Genomic DNA, 21,177 nt, shown 5'->3' with positions numbered 1-21,177 from the left:
TTTAAAAGGATCTAGCTCTAAGCCTTGATAATTGAACTTAAGCTCGTAAGTTACTTATCTACTCCTGAAATTTAAACCTGATCCATGCTGTAAAACTGCAAGGAAGAACTACATGAAAATGAAATAGGATGTTAATGGAGAATTTCTCATTTAGAATTGCTTCTTAGCAATATAAGCAACAATTTTAGGAATGTTGATCTGATTTTTATTGTCTTGTACATGAATTACTTTATTAAGTGAGCTATTTGGTGTCCAAATCATGGCACATTCCAACTTTGTCAGTGTGATCTAGGCATTGTACTGGAAATAAATACACAGACTGGTGAGTTCATAAACATTTATGTCTGTGCCCTGTGTTAAATAAGGACTATGCTTTATTTTCATGCAATAAAATTTAATTAGTTGTAAGTCAGGTTTTGCTTTAGTTGTAATTAGTTTAGCATATAATTATTCTGTCTAATAGCAATCTGAAATCTGCAAGCATTTTGATCTTATTCCAAGTTAAAAAAAAGAAACCCTCTTAGAAGTATTCAATCAGTAGATATAATAGAATCTTATTAGTCAACTATATTATAGACTGTGTAAATCTTTAAGTGACTGAAGCAGTGTTTTCACTGATGCTTGTTATGTATTGCATTAAGAAGATATATAAAAATGCTTTATATTGGACTTGCAACTTCTACATAATTGGGAAAAAAAATCAGTGATCTGTTTTTTTGGTGACCTTCATATTTGCTGGTTTGATGTTTAGCTCTTTAATTTTTATTTTGAAATCAATTTCAAAGGTCTAGCTTTTGTAAGATATAACTGGGAACTGTTTGTGTCAAAATAGTAATACTTTGTTTTAAGAAACATACATATGTTAAATCTCATAATTTACACACAAATATTACTGCCTATTTAAGAGTATTATAATGATTAATGAGTACTTTTTGAACAATATCTTGTGTCTTCTATATTTTGGATGTGGCTGTCTGCCATTTCTAGAGAAGTTGCCCTGCCAAGGAAATCTTCTGACAGCTCTTCCTATGGATTTCCTTATGGGAACAGCATTAAAGCAAGAGATAAATGCAGAGTCTGGCATGTTATTAGCTGCAGTGGAGTGATGGGGAGCAGAGCTTCTCTTCTCACTTCCACCCCGACCAGCTTATTTTTGCTAGCAGTGCTTTACAATTTTGCTTGCTAGTAATGTTGTTCTAAATTAAATTTCACCTGTATTATTAATTTTAAGGTTCTTATATGTTTCTTCCATAGAAGGGCTCTCTCTGAGCTGCTCATCATTTCATCAGCCTATAGGTCAGGAAATTATGTCTAATCAGAGTATAGGGAATGGCACTTTTTAAGAAATTGAATAGTCAACAGCCTTTTACTTGATGATATTTGTCTTTCTGAAACTCTGTGGTCTGATTGGGAGGGATAAATGACTTCACAACGAGAAGAGAGATACTCAAACATTTACATTTAAAAAGGAATATGTACTTTAGCTTGGGAAGAAATTGCCTCATCTTTAAGGAATAGGATTTTCAGTTACTTCTCTGCTTTTCCAATTACCTACCCTATAAAACTCAAAAAAGTAGATAGTTCTGCTAACTCATATGATATGCCTGCCAACTTTAACTTGTCACTTTCCCTTCTAGGGTTTCTATTTTTCAACAATGATTATGGTACAATTCTTAATTCTGTTTCAGTTGTTTTTTTTTTTTCCAGAGCAATCATACTGAAATGATCTCACATATTTTAAAAGTATCTTTTAAGAACAAGTATGTATTTGTTGTAGTATTATTACATGCATAATTGTGTGTATAAATGCTTATGTATGCAGGTATCATGTAATTATAGAGCTCAATACTGTATGTGTAAGTGTGAATATGTGCATCATGCAGAATTAAAAGCTTAACACAGAACACAGTTGTGTAGCATCTTGAAATTGTTTTATTTGCATGTGCCAACTTGTTAAATAGCATTATACTGGGGCCTCAGTGAAAGGCTATTGTAAACTCTAATAACAATAAGTTAATCTCTAGGCTGACAGTATGGAAAATACAACTTTTCTTGGTGGTTTGCCTTTTTTTTAACTTCGCAAATGAAACTAGTTTAAAAATATTTGAGTTATCAAAACAAAAGGGAAAATAATCTTCCAGATAATGAAGTGGTATATATGTATTTATTTTTTGCTTCCAGTCTACTTTAAACCTTATTTTAAAACAGCACTCTTTAGGCATGAATGGGTTGAAGTTCATTTGCAACCCAAATGTAATAATAAAACCAAGTCAAATATATTCCCATTATCACTCAAGATGCTGTAGTTAGAAGATGGATATAGAAATGGCACCAAATATCCAGCTGCTCTACATCAAAAACTAGTCCGAGTGCAAATAAATACTTGGAAATGTTTTGTCTTTAAATTGAAAGGAGTCCTGAAATAAAAAGTGATTCAATTCAATGTGACAAATGAAGTATGAATTCCATTTTGCAGTAAGTAATAGGGAGGGTTTTATTTTTGTTCCTTTAACTATGTTTCACCCAGACATATGAATATTGTATTTAGTACTGAACAGTTTCAGAAGATGAAAGTTGCCAATTGTTGGAGCCTGTGCGCATTTTCTAGGCTGCAGCCACTGAACTGACAAGGAAAACAGAGATGTGAAAATCTAGAATAATAGAAAGCATTCACATGTCATGAAGCTGGATTCAGCTGTGTGCTTTTAATAAGAAAAGGGCAAATATGAGGGGAAGTATCTCCAACTCAGAGACAGTCTCAGAGGGTCTTGCAGGCAGTTAGGGCACTCCCTTTAAGGTTTCTATTCACTGCAAATACACACACACCCCACAAAAACAAGCAACAACAACAACCAAAACCAAAAACAACCAAAACACCAACTCTACAAACTGTACTTTATATTTTATGTAGTTTAAGTATCCTGTACAGTATCCTGTTTTATGTAGTTTAAGTATCCTGTACAGAAAAGAAATTATTAAATATCCACCTCAAAGAATCAGAATGTAACTGCCTTTGCTTTCATTTGTGTTGGGCTAGCTGTGAGCAGCACCATGGGAAATAATATGACTGTTTAGCTGGGTGTAGTGTAGTGGAGATCAAGAGCAAAGTAACGGGGAAAATCCTTAAATTTTTAACAGGTTTTCTAGAGCAAAGATCTAGTGATTTTATTTCCTCTTGTCCTATCCTTTGAGGATCCTGGCCTGCTGTGTAGTTAATTGTTGAGCAAGAAGTATCCGGTTGGTTTATATAGGGTCTCTGTTGGAGAACCAAAGTGGACATTTCCTACTTGATGACTTGTTTAGGTGTATGGGTTGGGTTTGGGACATTACTTGCATTTTTTTTCTTTCAGTGTCTAATAAATTGGAAAATGTTTCAAGGTCTGTTAAAACCTGCACAAAATTAAGAGATTATAGGAACATGTTAAGTTTCGAGGACTCACAGTAAAAAAGTAGGTGACCTTCCAGACAGCAATGGCCAGAAAAGCCAGAGGAGCAGGTTAATAAATCGCTAGAGGAGGGTGGAGTGGGCACCAGGTGGCACCCTTTTCCCATAGCAAGCTAGGAGCTGATGGATGGCCATGCACCAGGTCGTTCTGATAGGCTTCCAAAAGCTTAGTTTTATTGCCATCACTGGCCTCTCCTCACAGTAGCTTCTCACTTATCCTTTCTTTGGTTTTGGAGTTGTTGGCTTTGGGTCAGCAATTTGGGAGGCAGCAGATGCTGCGGTGGATGTGGAGCTGCCAGCGTGCTGGATGGCTTGTTGGTCACGAGCTGACAGGATGGCCACTGGCCACTTCCCCAGAGCTGCCAGAGGGCAGAACCAGGCAGGCCAGCAAATGTCTGCATCAGATGGAGAATGTGTAGGAAACTAAGTGAGAGGATAACAACAAAAGGATAGGGAGAAAGGAGGAGTCAGGATTTTGTCAAAAAGGGGTAGGTAAGTAACTGCAAATCAATTCTGTGGAAGGGAAGTAACATAGAGAAGCGTATCGATAAGGATATGATATAATAAACTGGTGGCAAAGAAAATCATGTAAAGAAGAAAAGAAGAAAAGTGTTCTGTCTGCTCCTATTTACTTGAGTTCCAGGAAAAGCACCTAAAAAAATTACGAAGAAAGAATAAGATTGAACTGATTTTCTCTTGAATTTTTTTATGGGCAGTTTCTGGACAACCTACTTTAGGCTGTAGTGTGGGAAGAGAGAAGAGACAGTTGAATGAAACAGAGTATTGGATAGCTGATTATATTGATGTTTTTTCATTTGCCCAGCCTAGCTTAAACCCCTGGTTGTTCATGATTATAGATCAGTAGCTTTTCCATCTGATAGCCAAGTTTGTGCTCTTCAGATTTGCATCTCCCCAGTTTGAATGGCACAGTTGCTTTTGACACTTTTCCAGAGAGACTGTAAACATTGAAGCTGCCAAGACAAAATGCGTTCTGAACCTATAGTTAAAAACATCTTGTTTCCAGGTAGTGCTTCTTGCTGAATCCTGAAGCATGTAATATGAATTGCTTTGGAAAGCATTTTGTATCCTTAAGATAGAAAAGCATATTTCAGCATCTGATAACTATAAAGAAACTTTCAAGGCTGCTGATCCAGATGCTTTAAAATAGGCTTGAATTTAGTTAAATTTTATTTCAGGCTGCTTTTACTGACCTTCGCTCCCCTTCTCCCCTTGCATATTCCCTTGGTGGTCTTTCAAAAGCCAGGTGTCTGGGATTGTCTCCAGCCTACTCTGAAAACACCCCAGGCCTTGGATTAATACATGAGGGCTGCCTTTTATTTAAGTCCATCCATTTACATAAGGCCTGCTCAGTCAAACCCTCTTGCAATGTACAGCCGAGTTGAACTGAAACCTCAGCGGGTCACTAGTGCATGGTCCTGGATTTTACTGAATTTAACTTAGTGTTGCACCTTCTTGCACTGAAAACTGGAGAATATTGCAGAGGGGGTTTGGATTTCTGATTCACAAAGGGATGTTGGAGAAATCTTTGATCTTTGTGTGAAATAATTTAAAAAAGAACAGTATTTGTAAAAATGTGTTCCTGCTTAAAGGGTGTGAGTATAGATCTCATATCAGGGTGAAAATTTCATTGTGTATACATGGCATGACAGTACATTGTTAAAATTAAAATACTTCTTTTGACATATAGAACAGACTTACCTGGACTGCATCAATGTAATTCTGTTATACCAGCTTTTCACTCTGAAAGCATTGCCACTAATGAAAACACTTTGGGTCTCATTTTCTATATGTGGTTCAGAACTACTGATGTCAAAAATGTAAACAAATTTATTGTTATATTTTTCAAGCATATCAAACTATAGATTTTGTGTGTGTGTGGTTGGTTTGGCCTTTTCTGATGATTCCAATTGTCAGCTTTTATAGCTTGGTATTGTTTTTTACTAAGGTCCTTCTCAATCTTGTTGAAAGTGGGTCACAGGACCTGCCTAGCTTAGGAGGGAAAGGAACAGCTACGAAAATAGTGAGCCCTGCTTAGTCTGTCTGTTCAAAATATTCACACTGCAATTTGCAAACAGGAAGTATTATTAGTGATTTTTTTCTGCTAGAGGTGATAGCCAAGTTCTCCTCCCTGATTAGCACTTGAATAGTGAGTAAACAAAGTACAGACCCTTATGGAAATAAAAATGATCAGGTAAAAGGGACATGTTGTGGAATACCTTTTTTTATCACAGGTTTCTGTGAATGAATGTATTAGAATAGCATTATTTTTCCAGTATTGTTCTCTGCTACCTTTTGGCCTTTTTACATGGAAACACATAATTTGAGTGATCTGAACAGTTTGACTCCAGAACTTAGATGTGTGATATTCTTGGTACTTACACAATAAATCACTGCTTGATTCCCCTGATGAGCAAATAGTTGCTCCCTCTACTTTATGTAAGTAATTCACATCTTTATATATTTATTTAGACTGGAATACTGTATTAATATACTCTTGATACGATATTATTCTTGGTCTTAGTATACCATGCTATTGTGTATAGCCCTTCAGTGACTTAAAAAATTAAAGTGATTACTTTTATTACTATTTCTAGATTTTCCTGTTGATACAGGCTATCTGACTTGCAATTTCTAATTTTATAGATATTTCAATCACATACACACAAATCACAATTTTCTGTTGCTGTCTTTTGACTCTGAGTTATCTTTTTCATTTTGTAAATTACAGGGTTTTGGCATGAAATTCAGAAACATTTGCTATGTTTTCGTTAGTATTCCAAGATTTTGTTTGTGCCTAGCACATATGAATTGAGCAGGGACTCATTAGGAATACCTTAAGAACACTCTATTTGTTCTACAAATTTTTAATCTCCATTTTATTGTAAAATCTGAAGTACATAAACAGTGGACTTATACTGAAAGTTTTCCAAAAGAAGGGAGCATATAAATTATTGGATTTAACAGCTAATCAGGTCTAATATGGGGAAGATAATTGCATGAAAATTGGGGACAGATTGAGTCTTGTTTCTCTTTTACAGTAAATGGTTAGGCCAAGAAGAAAAAGCTTAAAATCTCAAGATAGATTATGAAAAGAGATTAATATTTCTAAATACAGATGTGTGAAGGTTGTAAATACTAAAAGCAATACTTAAAAGGTTGTATAATAGTGACAAGGAAATAACAGTAATAAAAATAACTGGTGGATTGGAATAAAAATTCAGTGTATATTGTGAAATAGAAATATTTATTAGGAGAAGTGTTATAACAGGACATCATGCTGCTCACTGATTTATGGTTCAGCATGGTGTAGAGTGGAAAGCATAGATGATATTGGAGTCCTTGATGGTATTCTGTAGATTCAGTTTTTTTCTTGTTTAACCATGCCAAAGATATGTCAAAGTCTTATCTCAAAAGTAAATACTAAAGAAATTTCTGTGCTCTTGGCTAGATTTTAAAGTTACTGAAAGGGAAAACCCTTCAGGAAGGAGCTTCCTCCTCTCTAAAATGTTCTGTCAATACCTAAAATGTCTGAATGACAAAATAAACATCTTAATATTTTCATTAGAGTTTGACATCTTAATATTTTCATTATAGTCAGTAAGCAAGGAACAAGCAGTGATCTTTTTAAGAGCAAGAGTTGAACCAATCATTTAGGTCAAGATTTGATGGTGATGCACCTCTTGTGTCCAAGGCAGGAGGGATGCTTTGCCTTTCAAAGCACAGCACTTGGCCCACAGTTCGGTGCTGGTTGTAGCAGTTCTTTTGGTAGTCAGGAGCCTGGTGTGTGCAAATAATTCCCCTTTGCCAGTGGCTTCTGAAAAGAGTTGTCTAGAGCTATTGGCATGGGCTGTGGTGGAAGTTTTCCAGTGCATGATGGTGATGGCTTTCCACCAGTTTTGGCCAGCACCTTCAGCACAAATGATCTGTGAAGTTTCCCATTACCTTCTGTAAATGCTGAGGCCCTATTTCACTGCCACCTGCCAATCACGATGTCACCATCTGTCGTGGGAATTAGTTATGACCTGCAGTGTTTTATATAATACAGTGGCACTTTACTCTTCCTAAAATTTCTACTACTTTTTCCTTCCCTGAATAGGCTGGTTGAAGCTTATCTGATACATCTTGGTTTGCAAACCTTCTCTGAAAAAAACCCCAATTACAAGTAGCTGATAGTGTGTAAGCAGAAGGTGGGTACTGAGAACACGGTCAGTGCCATGTCAGAAAACTTAGAGAATAACTGACCAAAAAAAAAAAAGGGAGTTGTTTTAATACACTTGGAAATTTAGTTGTGCTACCATATTTTGCTGCGGCTGAAACACATCACAGTCCTGGTTTCAAAATGAACTTTAAAGAGATGCACTTTTTCATTGTATTTCACTAATGTGTATTGTAGTTAAAAGTAAAAATTTCTGAGTTCAATTAGTTGAAAATAAATGCTAGAGAGTGTTCAAGGAAGGGTTGAACTTGTGAAGATTAGCCTGAGGGAAAGTACTTGGACAAAAGTTTAGTCATTTAAAATGTTTTGATCAGAGAGAAAAAGATAAACCATTTTGACTAAAGGTGAAAAGGAGGGAAATGCTGATAATAAATGGATCATTGTTATTTGAGGAGAAGGGGAGGTTTTTGTTGCTCCTCTGGCACAGATTGCCAGCTACCTTTAGCCTGATTTCATGAAGTGGACAAGTCTTCAGTGAGAACCTCAAGAGAAGGACACTTATGACTGAAAATATAAATGTGTTTGACCAAGTATTTTGTGATTTGAGTTCAGCTGAAAGAATCACATCTAATAGAAATCAGACCTTCTCTCTATTTGGGATTTGATAGATGCTCAGAAACTGAAGTATCTTAAAGCTCAGAAATTTCTTTTGTTTATTATTGCTTGATTATCTGGCATGTAAAGTGTAAGAGATGATGGGTGGGTTGTTTTGTTTTTTTTGTTGTTGTTTTTATAAGTGATGCAATATAAATAGTAAGGGAAAGGGCTAATAAAGTATTCTGTTTTCTGGTTTTGTTTTTTTTTTTGTTTTGTTTTGTGTGTGGGGTTTTTCAGGGTTTTGTTGTTGTTGTTTGTTTCCTTTTTTTTTTCTTTTTTTTAAACATGTTAGCACTAATATTGAGATTCATGAAACTGTTTTAAGTGTGAGTACTGTGAAGCAGGATCCCCAATTCAACCACTTGAAAGGACACATATGCATTGTAAGCAGGAAGCTTATATATAGAACTTTCAACAGCCAGTTAGGACTGCAGTACAAAAATTATCTATTTCAAAGGGCTGAAATGTGCACAAATGAAGTATACAACTTTAAACATTTTAAGTGGTTGTGTTTCAATCTGTAAAACCAATTTTGTTTCCAGAGTATGAATTCTTGATAAAAGGTAGGTTTTGTGATTTATTGGATTTAAATTAGTAACATTCAAAATGTTCTGCATTAACTTCTTATCTGTCAAAAAAAATTGTCTTCAAATAAAATTTATTGTAGCATGTTGTGGTTTGGGTGATATAAAAATTGCTTAGCAGACTGTGCAACAATATTTAATTCTTCCTTTGTGCTGCACAAAACTCAGTAATTACAAGAGGTTTTTTTTAATATGTATTAATAAGGCTTGAAAATTTCCTCCCCCACCTTTTTTTTTTTTTTAATCTTTGAGTCATACTGTCAGTTTTGACATTTTATTAAGCCTGCTTATAGAGGAGATTTTTGTCATGTTTTGGGTAAGACAGGAAGGTCCTAGGGATATTTGGGAACTGAAAAACTGCCAGTCTGTATGGAGAGCAGACTCAAAAATGTGGAAGAAAATTGAGCTTGTATTATCCAGAGAATAAGTATTTTGAGATGAAGAAAATGTATGGAACTTCCTAGTAGAGAAATCCTAGAAGAAGCCAAACTCAAGGAGGTTGGGTTGTTACTGTTTTTCTTGGCTGATGGTGGCAATATGTAGCAAAACCAAGGGATGGGTGAAGCTGAAAGTCATGGCTCCCAAGTAGAAACTTGAGGTCGATCTGGTTTTTGAAAGATGAAATATAAGAAATGGATATTTCAGTGTCAGCCTCACACATTCTGCTATGAAAAAAAAATTGTAACACTGACAGTAGACTGCATGATTTAAATATCAATGAAACAGTGATACGGTATTGCAAGAGAGTGGAAAACTGCCTTCAAAAAGTAGAGTTTTAAAATTCAAAATTGGGTAGCTGTGTTAAATCTTCTTTTGAAACAATTGAGGTATTTTCTGTGTCTTGTTTTTCATGGGCTAAGTTTATGGGTAGTACTGATCTCAGATTAAAAACTGAGTCTAATGGGTGACTCACATAGCAAAAAACTGGCTGGATTTTTCTCTCTGCTGCACTAGTCTGGGTTTTATTTTATTTTAAGGTAGAATATTTTTTTTCTATTTGGTGAAAGTACGTGTTGGATATCAACCCCTTACAGTTGAAAAGATTTTAACAACTAGTAGGAGGAAAGTACTTGATATCCCCTGTTTCAGCCTTTGGTCCTTTAGAATCACGGCCATGCATGACAAGAGAGCTCAGCTATTAAACAAGGTTTGTGCAGGAGCAGGTGGGACGACACAAGAAATGACCAGAAAAAGTATCAAGTGAGTGAAAAAATATGCGGTCTTTGGTTTGGATAGAGAGTGTTGAGTGATCTGGGCATAGTGCTTAGCTTCACCTTTTTACCGTTTACCTTCTCTAGGCAAGATTTTTAAAGAGCTTTTTGAAGAGACTAAAATTCTTTGTGACAGGTATGTTTAGTGTCTGGATGTGTTGCTTTGTTTTTGTTTATTTTTTAGGGGGACTGGGGGTGAATTTGTTTCTATGCATGCTGGTATATTTTTCAAAGAGGTGCTTTTATTATATTCCTTCAAAGTTGTTTTATAACAAATGGACTTATTTTTATTATCTATAGAATTCCTAACTTTATACAAATAATACCACTATTCATAGTATTTTTTATGCTATAAAAAACCCCTCTTATACCATCCCAGGATTTTCTGTCAGTGCTTAATTGTGGTGTATTTAGCACTGCTGTACATTAAGACATTTCTGCTCTGTTTTCTATATACAGAATTTCACAATGCTAATAATCGCATGTGATTATAGGTAACTAAGGCAGGTTTGCAGCTTAGACTGTGAAATATCTGGTACAAGAGCTTTTTATCAGTTTCCAGTTCTTAAACATTTCTGTTCACTACTCTTTCTATTTTAGTTTTTGTTCTTATTGTAAAGCTGTGTATCTGAATTTATTAATATCTGAACAGTGCTTTTGTACCAAAGATTAGCCAATTGTGTGGAATAAAGCAGACTGCTGTGTGCACTTTTTTTTGTTATCCTTTATGTATTCTGTAAAAACCTACTTTCATTTCTTTCATGAAAATGAATACTAAAAGGTTTCAAAATGAAACCAAAGTGCATGCCATGATGATTTGTTTAATTCAGTGACATTGTTTAAATGGTTACTTGAGCCAAGTAGTTGTTTGAGCCACACAGTCCCTTCATATTAATGCATGTGTGTATGTATATGTGCATGTAGTCATTTTCAGCTGTTAATTGAAGGTAATAAGGTTTAAATTGACAGTACAGCAGAATAAACAGCACAGTCCACAAGCACTTGAGTTTTTGACCAGAAAGTGTTTTCCATCCTCGCAGTGATCCATTGTAGAGGCTGTATCCTGAATCTGACCAAAGCTACTGAGTCATGCACATAGCTCTGACTTTCTGATCAGAAGGTCAGAGTTTGAGTGAAGTCTCAGATTGCAAAAATACTTATATTTTTACTGAGACAACAAAGAGCTCTTAGCCATTGCTGTGTAGTTAATGTTTTCTGAGTGGTCTCCCAAAGACAAAGTACTTCTTGGTTACAAATCCATTATTGCTCTTCCCCACGGTCTGACAGCTCTGTGCCCTTCAAAAGGAGGAGAGCAATGAAATACGTTGCATGCTGTAAGTGTCCAGTTGTCTTCTCTGACCAAGTAAGTGAAAAAATGATGATGTGGAAGATCTTAAAGCAAAATCCTTCCCTTTCAGAAAATTTCCTGCTTCCATTTATGGAATTGATCTGTGAGTGAAACATGTGCTGTGTGTACAATTTACGGTGCAAGATCAAATTGTCCAGAAGAAAATGCTATTTGCCTGTGGCAAATGCACAAAAATATTCTGTATGGCTTCTCTTTTAAAAACAATGTTTTTGGTATGTACTGCTGCAAGAAAACAGGAGATTTCATCAGGAGTTAAGAGTCTGTCTGAGCTGTAAACCCTAAGATAATTGGAATAATTGGTCTCTAGCCTAACATGTTGCTGCTATGTAGTTAATGTGAGGTAGTCATGTTTCTTTGGTAAGTAGATGACTTAAAAATGAAATGTGTCAAGTCATTTGGGATACTCTAGAAAAATTCTGGGTCTGAAATCCAAGTATATAGATATCAAAGAGAATGAACCAACTGTTCAAAAACATTCTAACGTGCTTTAAAAGAAAAAATTGCAAATAAGAAAAAAACCAATAATAGAATATTGATGATGTAAATAAACATTTTTTCCAATATTAGATTGTTTTCATCATGATAGAAAGATACCCCAACATGTACTGGGCAGCTTCTTTATTCAGTACTTTCATTGAAGTAGTAACAGATGTTAGGCCTTTCAAGTAGAGATGTTAGATTTCAGGGTGATGCTAGATTTATATAAAACCAATTCTATTTAAGTCTTCCATATTTTGAAAAGCAGATGACACAGTTTCAAGATATTGTATTTCTTGCATCTAATACATTCTTGGTTTTGAGGTGCATGGAAAGGAATGTTAAATTTCAGCTCATTCAGTGTTTACTAGTTATTTGGGTAAAATTAAGCATGTTTCACCTGAAATCTTTATTAATATTAAAAATCAAACAATTAATTAGCATTTAAAGATGTTGCATTTTCTCTGTAGAATACAGTAAAAGTATTGTAATTATGGACTTTGATTCCTTTCATGCCTGCTGCTGAGTTTATAAAAATATTGTTTCACCCTGGTTTTTCCATTTATGAAAAAGGAATGGTCCCAGTCCTAGTCAAGTGCTCTGATGCTTGTGGAAAACAAATCTGCTTTGTGTGTGTGTGTGTTCAGTGTTATCCCTATGATGTGGAGAATTCCTTCAAGGGAATATATTTGCAATGACAATTTTTTAAAAAATTTGGTTACAAGGTTATTTTGCTCCTTTGAATACAAATTTAAGGCTAAAATGGAGCTCATGTCCACATAATATCTGATCAGCAGAATGCCCTCTGCTGAACAATAGTGTGAGGTATATAGCACAATTCCATAAATTAAATAGGACTTAGCAAACTACGTTAGCAAAGAACTAATTAATTGTTTAGAATGTTGTTTATGTAGCTTTATATTTAACACCTCAGTCCTTGCAATCAGAAATTTATCTTTCATTTGCTTCTTATTGATGCTTTATTTTTGTATGTGGAAGTACAAATAACTTTTGTGTTTGATCACAGTCAGTGTTAACCTTCTAAAACAACACACTAAGATTAAACCAACTTCCATTAAGTATGTGTATGTTATATTACTTTTAGATTTCTACTTTTTGATGCATTGTGAGAACAAGTATGTTGGGGGAAAAGAAATATTCACTGACATGCCCCAGAGAAGAAAAACAGGCATTTATAGGAAAAATTATATTACAAATTACAAATAATAATGTAAGAGATTAAAAGGTGTTGATATGGGATGGAAAAAATATAGCCATGCTTAAGCAATTATTTTTATCTAATTTATTTTATCTAATCTATTATCTATCTATCTATTTATTATCTATCTGATCTAATTTATTATCTAATCTATTTTATGTAAAGGAAAAAACACTAAGGAAAACAAACTGAAAAAGTCCCACACCTAGCTCTCCCCTAACGAAAAACCCAGCAAAAGCCAAAACGCCCAAGCAAACAAAAAAACCCCAAACCCCAAGCTGCACATGCTTTCACATGGCCTCCCAGAAATCAGTTACTGAAGACATAGAACAGGAGAACTAAGGAATATCCTTGTTTCTGTTGCTTAGCTGGAACGTAGAGTAACCAGTATCCAAGCTGAGGAGTGGGTTTTGGAATTCTTAGGTAGAAAAATGTAGTAGTTGATATCACAGTAATTGGTTTGGGCTGCTGCTCTTGTATACATTGAGTCTTTAAGCTGTATAAAGCTGTGTGATAAGCAACTGTAGCTCTGAGCTGGAGATGTGAGTAGATCAACTACATGGTTTTATCTTACTGGCAGTAAATTATACAGGACTAATAGATAAGACCCAAGGTTTGGGTGTTTTCTGGTAGAGGAGAAATAAACAGTGATAAGTTGCAAATCAGAAAATATGATAACCACTAAAAAAAAAGTCATTTTCAGGCTCCTGACAGAACTACTTTATCTGAAGGGTTCTTGTGATGTGAGGATCACTCCGGGTTGGAAGCAAATGTTTTTGCTCATCAAGTAACTGTCTTTAGATATTGGAAAACAGTAAAATAAGGACAATCTTTTTGATTCCTTAAAATGCTGATCAAGCTTTAAAATGGGAAAAGAAATGGGAAAAGTTAATATCTTTATTAGCTAAAATGTTTTATAATATAATTGAATTTTTGCTAAATATCCTAGTATGTTGTATTTTGTGTAAAGAGTTGAAATTGATTCCTTAGGACAGCTACCACCATAGGGTCTCTTGGGTGGTTCAACTATATAGTTAGGAGAAAAATAATTAAAGAAAATCTGGCATTTGTATATGTGGTTTCTACCCGAAACAGAAACTACCTGAACATTCTAAGATTACTTTTTTCCCTGCTAGTTTGTCAGAATTTGCTTCCTTCTTTTTAATATACATATTTGACAAAAATAGAACATGCCATTTGGGTCAAGAAAATGCTCTAAAATTTTAGTTAGGCCTTTATTAAATATGGTACTTATATAAATGATGTCAATTCAGATGAGGATTGCACTAGTTAATGCTAAGTGGGCTGCATGGTATTTAACAAACAGAATACTTTGTTAATGCATCGCTAGCAAAAAAAATATTTTTTTTTTCATCCTTCATAACTGAGTGTGCATAAGCAAACCATGTTTGTTGTTCTGGAGCATAGGTTTGCCTTTTCAGTCTTGCTGAATTACAAATACGGTTGATTAGCTGAACCAGTACCATGGATGTATGACAAATGGCTTGGGCAGAAGCATTCAAAAATCTCTCAAATGGGCTAAACTGTTTTCATGTCTTAACAGCAGTATGTTCTTGTGGATTTCTGTGCACAAAGTATCCCACACTGGTACTTGCAGCAAGTGTTCAATCTAAAGCAGTGTCAGGTGTGCTTCTGAAGGGGTTTGCAGCTGAATGTGCTCCACTACTTGTCTATCCACACAGCATAAACATGGAAAAATCAACTATAAGTGCAGAATGGGGGAAAGTAATGTCTTGCCTGCTGTGATGCTCATGAATCGAGAGATAGTTTATGTTAATGATTCCTGTACTGGAGATGAGTATAGTAAGCCTAGACTTTTGTTTTGAAAGGTTGCTGGAATAGAAGTTTCTGGAATACTGAGTTGTTTCCTTTTTCATGAACAGATGTGGACTGACAGGTTTAATTTTGTGGAAAGAGAAATTTGTCATGTTAGTGCTAAATTTAAGGTATTGTCTCCTAGATGCATGTTTCTTTTGCTCTGCCTTTCTAGTCTAGATTAAAAGTGAAATATATTGATAGAAAATCTACTTGTGAATTAAGATTTGCAGCAGGATTACATGCTACATAGAGATTCATACAGGAGGGAAGAAAAAAGAAATTTTGCACAGGAGTACCTAAAATATGGCAATATTCTCTGGAGTGGTATTTAATGACACCCTAAAATTTATAATTAGACAAAGCAATCAATCTGCTTTTATACTAGCTTGGAAATTTCCTAGAGAAGGTGACAGAACAAAAATTATTTATTTTCTAACATTTAAAAATTAAATTAGAAATAATTGTTATATCACCAAAAAAAAAAAAAAAAAGGAAAAAAAAAGAAGAAAAATAAATAGCATGCCTGAGGTGTCCTGGATCCTGTTACCTCTCTGGGTGTTAGTATCAGAAAATTCCAGAATTTCTTATTTCTGCTATGTGCCAGTCACTTACTAATCTTCTGTGGATCATGAAAGCTGCCATATTCTTCAGGCTACTTGCTCTGGCAGGAGTACAGTGTGCCTAAATGCAGAGGTTGTACAAATAAAAAAAAATGGTTAAAATTATTCTCTGATTGTATATGAATAATTATTTAGGTTCGGAGGGACCTCCAGAGGTTTCCCCAGTCGTCTCCTAGATCAGCTCCAAGCAGGCCTGGTTAGGTCAGGTTTCTCAGTGCTAGGTCCAGCTGAGTCTCAAATCCCGGCAGGATGGAGATGATCTCTCTGAGCATCCTGTGCGGGTGTTTGCCCATCCCTGTGGGAAATGCTTACTGGTTTTGGATGAACTAGCAAGTAGGAACTGACTGCTTCATCTTTCTCTTTTTGTCCACTGAATCCTTTTCCTCTTTTCCTGAACCTGAGCATAAACCAAAGAAGCTGCTTTCATCCTGCAGCTCTTGCTGGACTGCTTTATTCTCCTCATAGAGAACACTTCTTACCCTGAAATACTTAAAAAAATATGTAGTCTGATTGTAATTTTGTGTTAGTGAGAGCACACTTCTGGTTGATTCTGCTTCAATAATTGGCTTTCCATTTTCCATAGGAGTCTATTGCAAGGTGAAGGAAAGTCTGTGAGACATTGGCAACAATCAGGCAACTATTTCTTTAACTTTAGAGGTAAGCCGTCATTAAGTGTGTTGTTTGGTATTGTATTGGAAGGGAAGTGAAAGGAAACTGGAAAAATAAGAGTGGTGCTAAGGAAACCAGACATTACCATGTATAAAACAGTTTGCCTGTTTCTGTGGGTGTCTATACCCAGTAATATTTGTGCTTATCTTTTACCAATATTACATACCTTTTACCCTTCATCCATTGGAGTGCAGAACTTCCTACTTCCTCCACCTCTAGCTGGCAAATATTTTAAATAGATGTTTCTTCTCTCTCTCACTGGCAGCAGAAAAAGTACTTTAACTATTTGTTCAGTTATATAACCACGATGATACTGGATTTTATAGGAGTGTATATCTGGGAATCTAGTTTTCGACTGAGGCAAGGTCAGTCACATTTTTTTTGCCAGGACAGTATTTCCCTGAAGTTTCTCACTGTCAAAAAACTTTATTGACTGAAGATGGGTTTTGCCTGCTTGCAAAATATTGGAGTGCCAGCCCCTGTACCTCAGTTTTAAAAATGGGGCATTCATCAGTTATAGAAGGGGAGTAGTAACTCTCCCCTTTTTGGGGAAGGTGGGGGCTTACCAAGAGAATGAAGTACTGCTTTTATTCTTTAACATCTTAATTACTTAATTTTGTGTTATTCAAGAAATTAAGGAAGATGCTGAAATAGACATTTTAGTAAGAGTTCTTTTCAGAGAAGGAACTGCATAATATTACCTCACTGTGGAATGCTATCCTTTACTAAGGATAAAGGATATATGAAGAGGTTAATGGTGTGTTCTCTTTTTCTGAGGCAGCTTTTCCTAGGAATAGTTGGTTTTAAGCTTTTCATTCCAATTTCTGTCAACTAGATTTCTACAATGAGCAGCCCAAAGGAGCATAAACAGGCGCTTCTGTTGTGGAATGCACTTCCTTTTTATTTTAAAGTGTCTATTAACCCTTTTTAAAACTTTCTTTTGATGTGACCGGACAAAGAGACACTCATGTATCCCTTTGGGATTTGCCTGCAGTGAACCTTCTTCAAAAATCATGACCTTGGCTGTCCAAGTGGCAAGGCTCTCAAGTTGTTAAAGTAGATTTAAATGAGAAGAAAGCAGGATGCCAAATATTCATTGCTGTGGATGTAGTGAAGCAGTACTTTGCACTAGCTGAAGCACAAGTGAGTGCATCAACCACACAGGTTGTTGCTGACAGGATGGAAACCAAATCCACCAGCATACAGTGAGACGCAGACAGCAATGTTCTCATATCTGAACATGCAGGCATTTAATACATAAAAATGAATACACATTATGCTTTTCTTTGTCTGGGGTTAGGAATATCGACAAAGTCTTTCTTGGTAACAAGGACATTCTTTGTAATGTAGATATATGTATACCTTTGCCTTTACAGTCATAACAACTTCTTGTCAAATAAACCAAAAAGTCCCAAGTGAGACTTTCCCATCATGATAGAACAAGAACTCAATAACTTGTTATTCAAAACCCTGTGATAGAATACATTTCTGCCTTCAGAAATTGGGTTCTTTGTGCATTTCCCTGGGAAAAAATGCACTCCAGTGATTGTTTCAATGTATGCACTGGGTTATAAAGGGAGTTTCAGAGATACTGTACTTATCAGCTGCACATGAACAGTTTGTGGTTTGAAGAGGGAACCTGGGATGGAGAAATCCAACCTTCTGTATCCAATTTTACCCAGTGGAATATGGCATTAAACAATCCTATTGTGTTTAAAATTTCATTTTGTCTGTTGGAACACTAGACCATATGGTTTATTTGGAGAAGCTTATGGATAGTTTGTTCATCTTTGTTTCCTGATTTTCTACTATATATATCAGATAATGTGAGAAAATGGATTGTGAATATCAAAGGTAACCCTTGAAGTTCAGCATGGTGTTAAACTATACCTTATGTCTTATTTATTTTATTGGAATACAAAAGTTGTGTCTTTTTTATTTAGGTTGCACATTTGAACTAAAGTCAGATTGAGCTGTTGTATAAAAATACAGTAATTGTGGAATATTTAATTAGAAAAGTGTAGGATCCTGTGTTTCACAAGAACTAGTTGAAGAATTGAACAACCTCAGGAAAGATATTTTGTGAACCAGACTTGAGCTATATTTTCTGACATCAGCCAGTCTTTTTGAAATTTTTAGAAAATCCTGGTGGTGGTGTTTTGGGTTGGGTTCATTTTTTTGTTTTTTATTCTTTTCATTGTAGCCAACAGGTATTTACTTGTCTTATTTTATACATTTGTTTAATACAATAGTTTACAAATGGAAAATTTTCTTAAGATATGTATTTAGGATATAGTGTAGCTAACCTGTAGAAGTGCTTAAGCTATGCAGATATATATGCTGCGTGAGACACACTAGTAGGCTGTGTATCTCTAGTTGTTTATTTAGCTTTAACATTCCTGTGTATTGCAATTTATTTAGATCCATATTTTGAGCATGTTGCATTGTTTCTTGCTTCTGAGAGTTAGTGGAGCAGCCTCACAAAGAAATGCCCTTTGATGATAGGATTGCAAAGTAGGAGTGAATGAGCAGAAGAGGAGTATGCCAGACTATAATAATGTTTGTAACATTAATTAAACTGTTTGTTAAGTAATATATTCGGACAGACGAGTGTTTCCCAGCTTCTACACATCCCATTATGTGTTCTAGTAAATTAAAACTAGGAAACCTTTGTTGGAGTTCTAGTGCTCAAACTGACATCTAATTCCCCCAGACAATAGGTACAAGACTGCAAGCCTTTCTAATTCTTTCCAGTCTTTACATTCATTGATTCTTTTGTAAACGTGTTTCATCCAATCTATTACAAACAGCACTGGTTAGAAGTGTGAAGTTTACCACGTCTGACCTAAGGCACATTAAAACCAGCAGCTATCTGCCAGACAGTTGGGCATCCCAGATTTACTTCCAATCGCTAGAAAATTTGGATCTTTAATGGCTGGTTTGGTTCCTGCTTTGTGTAGAGGGACTGACATGTTAATTCTTTGATCTGTCTGGTTTGCAACTGAATTTAGTTCAGCTATCATTTGTATTCTAGGTTCTGAATGTTTTATTGCTTGGGTTGGCTTATATAAGTAGTTTATTTTGATTCAGGACTTCATTTTCCCTAGTCCTGAGTAATGTTTTGCATATGTAGATGTATGTTTCTTACCGCCAAGTATGGATTTAATCCCTTTTCTCCTTATTTTGTCAGGTTTTTTGCATGTCTTATTATGACAAAGTTACCAAATAATTAATGCATAATCTCTGAATGGATATAGTAAATTTTAGTGAAATGGAACAGTAAATTTTAGTGAAATGAGCACAATACGTTTTTATGATTTTCTTCATCTTATACTGTAAAACGTATGTAATTAATAATTTATAGTAAACAAACACATCTTATTTTTTCCTACCATATTCATCACCAGTTTCAAAGCTTTGAAGTTCAGTAAATAATTTATGATAGTTGTTAGTGTAAGGAAATCTAACTGTACTCCTGATCCTGCTTGCTTTTTGTCCTTGTTGTTCTCAAGCATAACTTTGATTGGTAGCCAAACTGAATGATAAAGAATGTATGAATAACTGATGGGATTCATTAAACAGATGAAAATGAAATCAGCTATTTTTAATTTAAAAAAATTTAGACATACATAATGAAAATTTTGTGTATCTTGGTTGTTTTTTTTAATTTGGTATGAATCGCATAAGACAATGAAGAAGTAAATGTTTTTAATACAAAGTGGAACGTGTTTTCAGCCTGCTTTTGTTCTCAAAACTTCAATCAGGTTGTCTTTTAGCCTTGTTAAATATCTTGCTGAGATCTGCTGTATTTGCTGAGAATGTAACGAAGGGTGTGAGAGTACAAAGACAAAGAAATGCATGGTTTTGGCCTTAACTGAAATGTTCCATAAAATGTTTTAATTCCTTTGTTTTCCCTTGCTTGCATGGAAAACCCAAAGATTTTGGAGATATTTTTAAGCATCGAAGAGATTTTTTTTTCCAGGTCATTCAAGCTCAAAAGGTTAGCTTTTATTTTTGTCCTTATAAATGCTCTTAAATAATCCAGTAATATATTGTGAGTCTTCAAATATATTATGACTTATCTAAAACTTGAAATAAAGCAGGAAAAAAAAATACATGACTTCAGGCAGAGAGGTAAAAATTCTGTGTAATTCTGTAACTTCCAGGTACCGGTTTATGGCATCTCCAGTTTAACCCTCAAAACAGAGTGAGATCAGGACATAGCAAAGTACTTTGAATCCATCCTCATTTGGCTGCAAAAAGCAATGCAGTGTAAAACCTCTCATGGAGTTTTGCCAGACTGAGAGGGGAACTGTGGTAGAAGTTTGATGTACCTAAGAATTAATTTTTTTTTTTTTTTAAACATTGAGTGCATATAAATGGAGCTGCATGACGGTACTCGTGCTCAAGGCGATGGGACTGCGTAGGAATCTCGGGCCATTCTCTCCCTGGGCAGGCTGCAACCTGCAGTGCTTGTCTGGCTGTGTACTTGTGCATATGTGGAGCCCCAGGCCTTTGTTTCTGACACGGGTGGTCTGGGGATCACGGGGTGTAAATGGGTTCTGTTTTGTACAGCTGTAATTACAATGAGGCATCACAGTGAAGCATTAAAGAATATTTTCAATGCAGGGCTGCAAATATAAGGCACTGACAGGAGGAGGTTGTTATTCTATGGTCTAGGGTCTTCTGGGTCTGAGGTTTAGGCTGGTTTGTGAGGCTTTCCACTTAAAGGTGATTTATAGGTATCATGAGCCAGATGTTGTGAAAGTTACCAAGAATAGCAAGAACCTGTTAGTGGCTTTCAGAAATTTATTGTCTCTCAAGGTTTCCTGTACACCACTGTTATTTCCCTTGAAATCAGTGTGGGACTTGCCTTGTGTTGGCAAGACCACATTAAGCTATTATTGTCA

General features: G+C 35.4%; 1 protein-coding gene across 37 annotated transcripts in view; it reads left to right on the top strand.

The window, feature by feature from the left end:
* Positions 1-21,177, top strand: part of TENM3 (teneurin transmembrane protein 3) — a 1,291,416-nt gene that overhangs the window by 905,776 nt on the left and 364,463 nt on the right. For 31 of the 37 annotated variants that reach the window (XM_038135908.1, XM_038135903.1, XM_038135902.1 and 28 more), the window contains one exon: positions 16,182-16,255. The exons of the other annotated variants lie outside the window; for them this stretch is intronic. The gene's annotated coding sequence lies outside the window, so the exon portion shown is untranslated. The remainder of the gene's footprint in view (positions 1-16,181; positions 16,256-21,177) is intronic. 37 annotated transcript variants of the gene reach the window in all.

The sequence above is a fragment of the Motacilla alba genome, chromosome 4 (assembly GCF_015832195.1).
Source record: "Motacilla alba alba isolate MOTALB_02 chromosome 4, Motacilla_alba_V1.0_pri, whole genome shotgun sequence".
NCBI lineage: Eukaryota > Metazoa > Chordata > Aves > Passeriformes > Motacillidae > Motacilla > Motacilla alba.
The sequence above is the reverse complement of the archived record's forward strand: the minus strand, read 5'-3'. Positions and strand labels throughout refer to the sequence as shown.